This window comes from Lemur catta, chromosome 2 (genome assembly GCF_020740605.2).
Source record: "Lemur catta isolate mLemCat1 chromosome 2, mLemCat1.pri, whole genome shotgun sequence".
Classification (NCBI taxonomy): Eukaryota; Metazoa; Chordata; class Mammalia; order Primates; family Lemuridae; genus Lemur; species Lemur catta.
In genome coordinates, this window is record NC_059129.1 from 94,678,224 (window position 1) to 94,687,541 (window position 9,318).

Below are 9,318 nucleotides of genomic sequence, written 5' to 3' on the forward strand. Positions count from 1 at the left end.
CGAGGTGCTCTCTGAGTCTACCGGCAGGGCAATGTGCGCACTGTGGGTTTTCAGTCTTCACAACCAGCAGAGGGAGTGGAAGTGCACAGCAAGGCAACTTTAATGAGTATAGAGTATGTTTTAAAATTCTATTTCATCAAAATAAAATCTGCTGAGTGAGTGTGGGTGAAGAAATTTGAAATGCATGGTATATTTGCTGACTGTTAATGTTTGTTTGTGGGAAGTTAGAATTTTAAAACCATGGCGACTAGAATTAATAATGTACTATATTCTTAAAAATTGCTAAGAGACTGGAGGCTTCAAGCAGTAGCGAGCAGCCTCTGCCTGGGCAATTCTGCCGGATGATCATGTCTCTAAGGAGCAGCCTCTCACGTCTCCTCCGGATGGAAGCGCATTCTGTGCTGAAGAAATCTGTCCACTCTGTGGCTGTGACAGAAGCCCCATTTCTCACAGGGACAGAACAAAAGAAAGGGAGTGGGATATGGTCCAACTGCCATAAGAGAATCTGGCTTGATGAAAAGGCTCTTCAGTTTGGGCTGCCACCTAAAAGGCTTGGGAGATTTGAGTTTTACTCCAGTCCCCAAAGATGATCTCCATAACAATCTGATAGTGAATCCACCCTCTGTGGGCCTCTCCAACCAGGAACTGGCTGAGCTGGTTAGTGGACTGGCTACAGCTACGTCCGGTGGGCGACAACCACAACCCAGCAATTGGTACCATTAGTGGCCACACCTGGCACTGCCCAGACCTTTGTGTCATCTGGTTATGCCCATGCTGACATGAACACACCCTTTACCACTTTGTCTGAAAATCTCTACCCACAGCTGGTTTCATTTCTCTTCAGAGAACTGCAGAACAAGGCACCACAACTCCCAGGATCTTCCTGGATCAAACCTTGTCTCTCTTCTCCAAGTATGGTGCATATTGGTGTAAGAGATGCGGACCCTCCTGAACATTTTCTTTTAAGGAACTGTGATGATATCCAGTATTTTTTCATGAGAGACATTGACTGGCTTGGTATCCAGGAGGTCGTGGAAAAGACATTTGATCTGCTGATTGGCAAAAGACAAAAGCCAATCCATCTGAGTTTTGATGCGTTTGACCCTGCAGTGGCTCTAGCCACAGGAACCCCCGTTGTAGGGGGACTGACTTCCAGAGAAGGCATGCAAGTTACTGAGGAAATCCATCATACAGGGTTGCTGCGAGCACTGGATCTCATTGAAGTCAGTCCTCAGCTGGCCACCTAAGAGGTGAGGCAAAGGCTACAGCCAGCCTGGCAGTGGCTGTGATTGCTTCAAATCTGGGTCAGTCAGGGAAGGAAGGCACTTTGTCTACCACCAACTTCCTACTCTCCGTTCACCAGATGAATCTGAAACTGAAGCAAGTGTGAAAATTTAGGAAATACCGTGCACCGACATGTTTCCCAGTGGGCATTCCAGAGTTGGGAGGCACTTGAGAGGCAGATATTAAATGGTTGTCTGGGTCAGTATTACCTTCACAAGAACGTTTGTGCATTCTTACAGTTGTAAAGGTTCCCCTCTCCATTTTGGTGACCAAATTATACTACTGTAAATGTATTTGGTTTCTCACAGTTCACAGGGTATTAATGTGTTGTAATACTATGTAAATTTAAAGAAGTCATAAACAGCATTTATTACATTGATATATCAAAAAATTGCTAAGAAAGTAGATTTTAAGTGTTCTTACCACAAAAAAAGATAATTGTGTGAGGTAATGCATATGTGAATTAGCTCAATTTAGCCATTCTACAATGTATATGTATTTCAAAACAACATGTACACAATAAATACATACCATTTTTAGTTGTCAGTTTAAAAGTTAATTAATTAAAAAATAAAATAAGATTAAGTCCACCCTCACCCAGTGTTCTCCTATATAAAGGTAAAGGAGGAGGCCCCAGATCCTGGGGGTGCAGGGAGGGAGGAGAGGAACATCAGTGTCCTGGCTGGGAAGAGAATTCGGGTCTCGTGACTGGACCCCTGCTTTATTTTCTCACTCATTCCCGTGAAAGCAGGCTTGTGGACAATCAATAAGAATAATTCTGTTCAAGCTTTCAAACAGCAGAAAAGCAGAGTAACCAGCTGTGTTCTCTGCTGCCCTCACACCAACCCTTCCTTCCAGCCAACTTGCCCCACCCCCGCCACCTGCTACGTTTCATGATAGCACATGCTCCATCCCAGAATGAAAGGTGAAGTCATTATTTTTATTTGTTTAATTCTATTTCAGCATATTATGAGGGTATAAAAGTTTAGGTTACATATGTTGCCCTTGCTCGCCCTCCCGCCTCCCAAGTCAGAGCTTCAAGCGTGCCCATCCCCCAGACGGTGTATCGCACTCATTATGTATGTATACACCCACCCTTCCCCCCCATCTGCCCGACACCTGATTAATGTTATTCCTATATGTGCACTTAGGTGATGATCAGTGAAACCAATTTGATGGTGCGTACATGTGGTGCTTATTTTTCCATTCTTGGGATACTATGCTTAGTAGAATGGGTTGCAGCTCTATCCAGGATAATATAAGAGGTGGTATGTCACCATTGTTTCTTATAGCTGAGTAGTACTCCATGATATGCTGCAGATCACCAGACCACACGGCCTCCCTTTGCCTCTCCCACCCCTGCCCTTCTACCACGGCACCAGTGGCCTGCTTGCCTTTCCAGAAGCATGGCAGGCATCTTCCCACCTTTGAACTTGCTGTCCCCATTGCTCCCCCAGCTCTCTACACAGCTTACTCCTTTCTTTATTTGTCTTCCAAATGTCAACTTCCTGGATGCCTTGTTTTGATTTTCTACTTTCTCTCCTGCCTCATTTTCCCCATCTGATATATCATACATATCATATGTCTTGCTGTTTATTGTCCTGATAAGCTCAGGGGTTTTCATCATTTTGCTCACTGCTGTTCAAGGAATAAATGAATGAATTTTAAATTAATTATATATGTGGCATTTGAAATAAAGAAAAGCAAGTTTCCTTTAAGGAAGGTAATGTTATATTTGTATTATCATTCTTTTGACCTTACCTCAAATAATTTTTTAATCAGTTGCTTAAGTTCCAATTATTTGGCTCTGAGCACAAATGTGCTCATAATTTTATCATATTGCCACAAATATCAGTTCCTTTGTAAGATAATGCTCCAGTCACCTCCTCCTACCACAATGTCTAATTACCTCTCTTGGGGTCTCACATACCATTGTGAAAAACTAACATTAGCTGATATATGATAGTCATTCATAGTCTTTGCATGTTTGGTATGTGTGACCAAATGCCCTTTAATATGTTCCATACTAATATTATATGAATATTAGTAATCATCTAGTGTAAATTTCTATGGGACCTCTTAAGTAAATATGTATTTAGTTGGTTATGTTTTATGCATATTTAGAGTTTGTTTGCATTATCTCCAACTTCACATGTATTATTTACCTGGTGGGAATATTTAGTCTTCTACCACTCCATTTTATTCTATGGATAAATTCACATGTTTTATTAAATACATTTATCCACTAAACTATTTTGATATCTGGTGTATTTATCATTTTTATGAGGTGTTTATCTACAGCTAGGTATTTATTTAATGACTTGTTTTTTTATTTGTTTGCTTTTGATCATTCCTCAAGAAAGACAAATATCTGTTGAAAATATGATGTGCAAGAGTTTCTAGAAAGAAAATGAGCTCTACAAAGAAAATTGTAGCAGAAATTTTCTGAAGAAAAATATGTCAAAAATAAGTATAATTAATTTCTTGAAAATTTTCTTACTTTCTTCCCCAGCTTATAAAAAGAAACCTCTCTCATGTTGTTCAGGTTGAAACCTAATTGCATAATCTATGTTGTTTCACTCTCACTTTTAATTGAAGCAACTAAAAATTATGTGTTTGCTTTGGATTTTTACATTTTAAAAATCTGGTCTTTTGTTTTAAAAAGTTGAGTCTGAAGAACAAAATTTGGGAATAATTTAGAAGCTAAAGCAGGTAGGTGAATACTTTTATAGATGAATTATTTGGTTCCATTTTCCTGTTCAATCAGTGTCTCATGGGAGTTTAGAAATAATTCTATTTATTTGTCTGTCTTATGTGAGGCTAACGTCGTTGACCTACCTACATCCAACTAGTTTGCTGGTTTGTTTGCAGACTATTTGATTATGTCTTAATTTTTTTCATTAAAATCTTTATGAAGGCTAAGTGGCAATCTCATGTTGGTGAAATAAAACAGTGAAAATCTCTATCACATATCCACCATCTAGACAGAATACTTGGGATGCCACGCTCCTCCACCACAGCTTAGCATGCCAATACTGCCAGCTAGTGTAAAAGTCTCTTAATAGGCACCTGAGGCAAGGGTTTCTCTACTACATTTAATCCAAACTAGTACATGTGATAGTTGTTAAAATTGCAGAAATTTATTATATCTGCTTGGAATCCAAAGAAATTTATTCTTATGGAGTCTCTGTCTCAGAAGACATGTCTAGGGTCTTTAAACTCTTATTTTGAAATATCTATGGACTCACAAGTTGCTAAAATAATACAGGGAGGTCCTATGTACCCCTCACCCTGCTTCCTCCATGGAAAAATTCTACATAACCATAGTACTTCAATAGATTTTTTAAAAAGGTTTTATTTTACTGGAGTGGTTTTGGATTCACAGCAAAATTAAGAAAGAAGAAGGTACAGAGATTTCCCACATACTTCCTGCCTCCACACGTGCATAACCTCTCCCTTACCAACATCACCCACCAGGGTAATGATACATTTGTTAACAATCAGTGAACCTACACTGACACATCATGATTACCCAGCTCCATAGTTTACATTAGGGTTCACTCTTGGTGTGCATTCTGTGGGTTTGGACAAATGTGTAATGACATGTATCCACCATTATAGCTGCATACAGAATAGTTTCACCTCCCTAAAATTCCTCTGTGCTCCACTTATTTCACACTGCCCCCTACCCCCTGGCCACCATTGATCTTTCTATTACCTCCATAGCTTTACCTCTTCCAGAGTGATATCTAAAATGCGAAGACTTTTCATGAGCCTGTACCTTCTGATGCAGGATAGTTATAAAGACAAAAAACCAAGCCCCACTGATTATCTCTTAGAATCAGAAACCAAATACCATGATTCCTTGGGCAGCCCTAACATTTCAACCACAGTACTCTATATTCCCATTTGCTTTACTTAAATGAATCCAGCCTATAATGTGAAGTACCAGAAAAAGAGAAAAGCAGAAAGAAATGAGATGCCTCCCCCAACCCATATCTTTTTCCCTCACCAAAAACAGTATTCCTACAGAGATGTTTATGAGATCTGTAATTAGGAGCACTAATTTGTGAGTTTCTTGGGTCCTTGTTCTCACTGTCCTTTAGAATGGGCACCCTAGGAGTATGAGGACCAAGTCTGTTGCAGATCTGCTTACCATATACTGATGTTTTGAATTTTATAGTCAAGTATGATACAGCCATTTCTCATTTCTCTATTAAAGAGTGTGGTTGTTTTTTTAACCTACTCCTGTATTTCTTGACTAGAATAGAGAGAGTTATTCTCTCTGAGAAGATAGATTCTACCTTGTCCGACAAACTGCGAGGGGTATGGAGGGGAATAAAGCTGATTTGAAAGTAACCTTGCTGATCACCTTTATTTCTTGTTTGGTTCTGAGTCCAGGAACCTTGTAATGAATTCATTCCCTCGTAATGAACTTGGTCTTTGTCTCATTCTACATGCAATCTCCTGGACAGCCTACTCTTGCCTTCAGCATCAGACTTGATACGAAAACCTGTTAATGGAAGAATTAAAAACCAGGTACTATATTCTCTCACTCACTTTCTCTGATTTCTAGGTCTCCTTCAGATTGGACCCCAGGCTCCTCCTACTTCCGCTGTATGTGGAGCAAGTGCAGTTCAGTGCTTGTTCTCTCTCCCCAGTTGCTAATCCCCTGCTCCTCACATCCATATGCTGTTCCAAAAAGAGGATAGGACCATTGAGAAAGCAACTATTGGTTTTATTTTTTAAATGATTTCTCTCCCTGTATTTTCAGGCATAAAAATTTTTAAAGTTCTCCTTTTTTTTTAAGCGGTGATTATAGATACGGGAGCTGAAGTTTTTTGCTCTTATGGTACAAAATAGCATGGCTTGTAAAGAATTTTCCAGTGTTATTTGCTTGGGAGATACCCTATCTCCTCTAATTTTGTACCAACTATGTGTCTTTTCTCTGTGACCTTGACTGACAGCAACAGCAACTTAGAATGTTCCACATATTCCTTCAATACTTCTTCACTGAGCACCTCCTGGAAGTCAGATTCTGTAGTAGGCACTAAGGACACAGTGGTGACAAAAATAGATCAGTAAGTGGTGCTTATGCTATAGTGAGGGGAACCAGTTCATAAATAACAATAAGCAATATACATCCAGAAAGCAATTTGGATCATGAAGAAAATGAATCAGAATGATTCCAAGGAGCATTTGAGAGCAGGGGAGCCTGGGACTTTTCTAGATGGGTGCAGGGGGAAGGCATCTCTGAGCATGTAATGTCTGAGCTGAGTCCTAGATGACACGAAAAAGCAGCCATGAGGAGACTGCCTCTGAGAGAGCAAGAGAAACAGGCTGCAGAGAATGTCAAGTACCTGCCTCTTTCAGAATATCAGTTTCCCTGCAAATAGAGATTCTGGTGTATATTCTCTTGTTGACCATATTTAAGTTAAACTTAAAATAAATAAGCTATGAGGGTGTTCAAGAGGGTTAAATAATCTTAGTTGATTAACATTCTATTCCTACCTTAAATAAGGAGAAAAGTGTTTCCTCTAATAATTATTAGGTAATTTATAAATGCATAAAAGGCTATAAGCTATCACAGTTCTGTTAACTAAGAAGAACTCTTTAGGGCTATATCTGAATGATAATACAAATCAATGAATTAGTAATTTTATAATTCCCCATTGTAAGTGATCATTCAGCTGATCTACATGGGAACATCTGGTAATCAAATTAAATATTCCTATTTCCAGATGAAAGGTATAATTAATTGGCTAATTGCCTTAAAAATTTAGGCCTTATGGTTTGTTTTAAAAATCACTTGAAAATGGATGACATGTGATAAAAAGGAATGTGGCTCCAAAATTTTTTTATTTTTCTGAAAAATGCTTCTATTATCATTATCTTTAGCAAATTTTATTTTAAAAATCACTTATTTTTCCCTAAGCTTTGAGCTAGGGAAAATTAAAAAAAAAACAAAACACACAACTCTAGGATTTGGGGGAATCTCAATATTAGTGAAGAGAATTTGAAGCAGTGAACTAGGATAAGAGAGGAAGTGAGGGGTGAATGAAGGTCTTGAGCCAAATGGGGCAGAAGAAAGAGCCCAACTAGTTGTAACAAATAGAGGGAGAGCAGCTGCTGACCAGCCTCATGACCTTATTTATTACACCAGGAGGAAAACTGGCCAGTGACAGAAAAGGAGGAAAACCATATCCTCCCTTGGGGACAAGGTATAAAGATCAAGGGATCTGTGAAGTCTAGCATGTCCCACAATGATGATGATGGTGATAATGACCACAGCAGTCCCTAGAGTGTGACACCAAAGTGAAGGGGTGGAAAAACATGCCCACACAGAAATGAGAAGCATTGTGCAGCAGATGGAAAGTCTTCATTTGATTTCAAGCTCTTTTGACAGTAAACCATGTGTATCCCAAATTGGAATTGTCTCCCTTCCCATCATATCCCATGGATCTAGCAACAGTTAGGAAATGACCATTGAGGGTTTCCCTCAGTGTTCTTTGTAGTGGAGATGAGAGGTACTCATGTGTTGGCAGATCTTCCCTTTTCTCTGTGAAAATATACCATATCCTTCTCTTAATAACAAAAAATTAAGGTAAAAGAGAAAGGGGTTGAGGCAGAGGTTATTACCATAATGCAAAAATTATTCTGAGTACAAGAAAAGTCCACTCCAGAAGTATGCTCTCTCTTAACTCCACAAGGTGTCAGAGGAAACAGATGTTCTGTCTGTTATTCAATCTCAACACTCTCACTTTCTTTCCTTGTCATCATCATTTCTCAATCATAAATTAATAATGGCATTGACCACATTTTAGTGTGTTTTGAATCCATCTTCATGAATCCATCCATTCATTTGAATAAATATTCTCTAATATACATCATTTTACAAAGACCTGAAAATGTAAAAACCTCAAGTACAAGATGAAGAAATGCATATGGAGAATTGGGTTCCAGAACTGATGCTATTATTGTGTGTTCTTCCAAAAGAAGCTAAGGCATGCACATCACTAGGTAGATTGGTGACAGGTCTGCATTCTTTTTGGTCATTGCAAAAATTGTCAAACTGGGTAAAAACTGTAAAACTGGGTAAAACTTCTTCTCTTATTTTGGAAACAATAATACTCATAAAGCATGCTAAGTGTGGGTGACAGGAAGCCACTCACGCCTGAGGTGTAAGATGAAATGAAGACCCCATAACAAGGTAGGAACTCTGCACAGGTTAACCCTACTTCATATATAAGAGCACACATGACAGCTGCTGAACAGCTCTCTTGCTGCAAGGTTTTTAGGGCCTAAGATACTACTGAGATGAAGAAAGATGGTCACAGCCAGTGTCATATTACACCTAACAGCTGCCACTAAGTCTCTGTGTGCAGAAGGTGTGAAAGCAAAGCTCACACGTTGTTTCCCTCAGCTACAGCCTCTCTGAAGGGCAGCAGTTGGCAGCAAGAGTTACTTCTGCAAATAAAATGACCCACACTGAATAGAAACAGCCAGCCAGGGCAGGGAGGCTGCGACTCTTCATTAGTATCTCTCGGGGACCCCAGTCTCTTTCTTCTCCCAAGGTGAACAATTTAGAAAAGTTTGGATGTTTTCTCAGTATGAATTAAACTCACGGAAATAGACAATTTATATTTCTCCTTGCATCATTCCACTTACTCTTATGGACTATTATTTTTGGATGTTACATTGCTGAAGCAACTAAGAGTCCTCAAATAGAAAATGCCTTTGAAATAAAGCAAAATTCTGTTAAGTACCATTTTTTTCAATACTAGTCAAATTTTGCTGTGTTTCTGCAAGAGCATTGGATTTGAGATGTCAGAATAGAAAAATATGATGGGAAACATTCTTAGAAATAAGCATTTTATTGTCTAGAGCTCAAAAATCTATTCTGAAACCATAGATGTTGATGCAAAACAATATGATACCCTAACATATTTAAAGTTATAGTTAAATACACATCACACATCTCAGAATTAGACAGTGTCTATACATTATGATTATACTATTGTTTAAAAATACATA

At 38.9% G+C, this 9,318-nt stretch overlaps 1 pseudogene; it reads left to right on the forward strand.

The window, feature by feature from the left end:
- The first annotated feature begins 347 nt into the window (after positions 1-347).
- LOC123632204 lies at positions 348-1,398 on the forward strand (annotated as a pseudogene).
- The last annotated feature ends 7,920 nt before the right edge of the window (positions 1,399-9,318 follow it).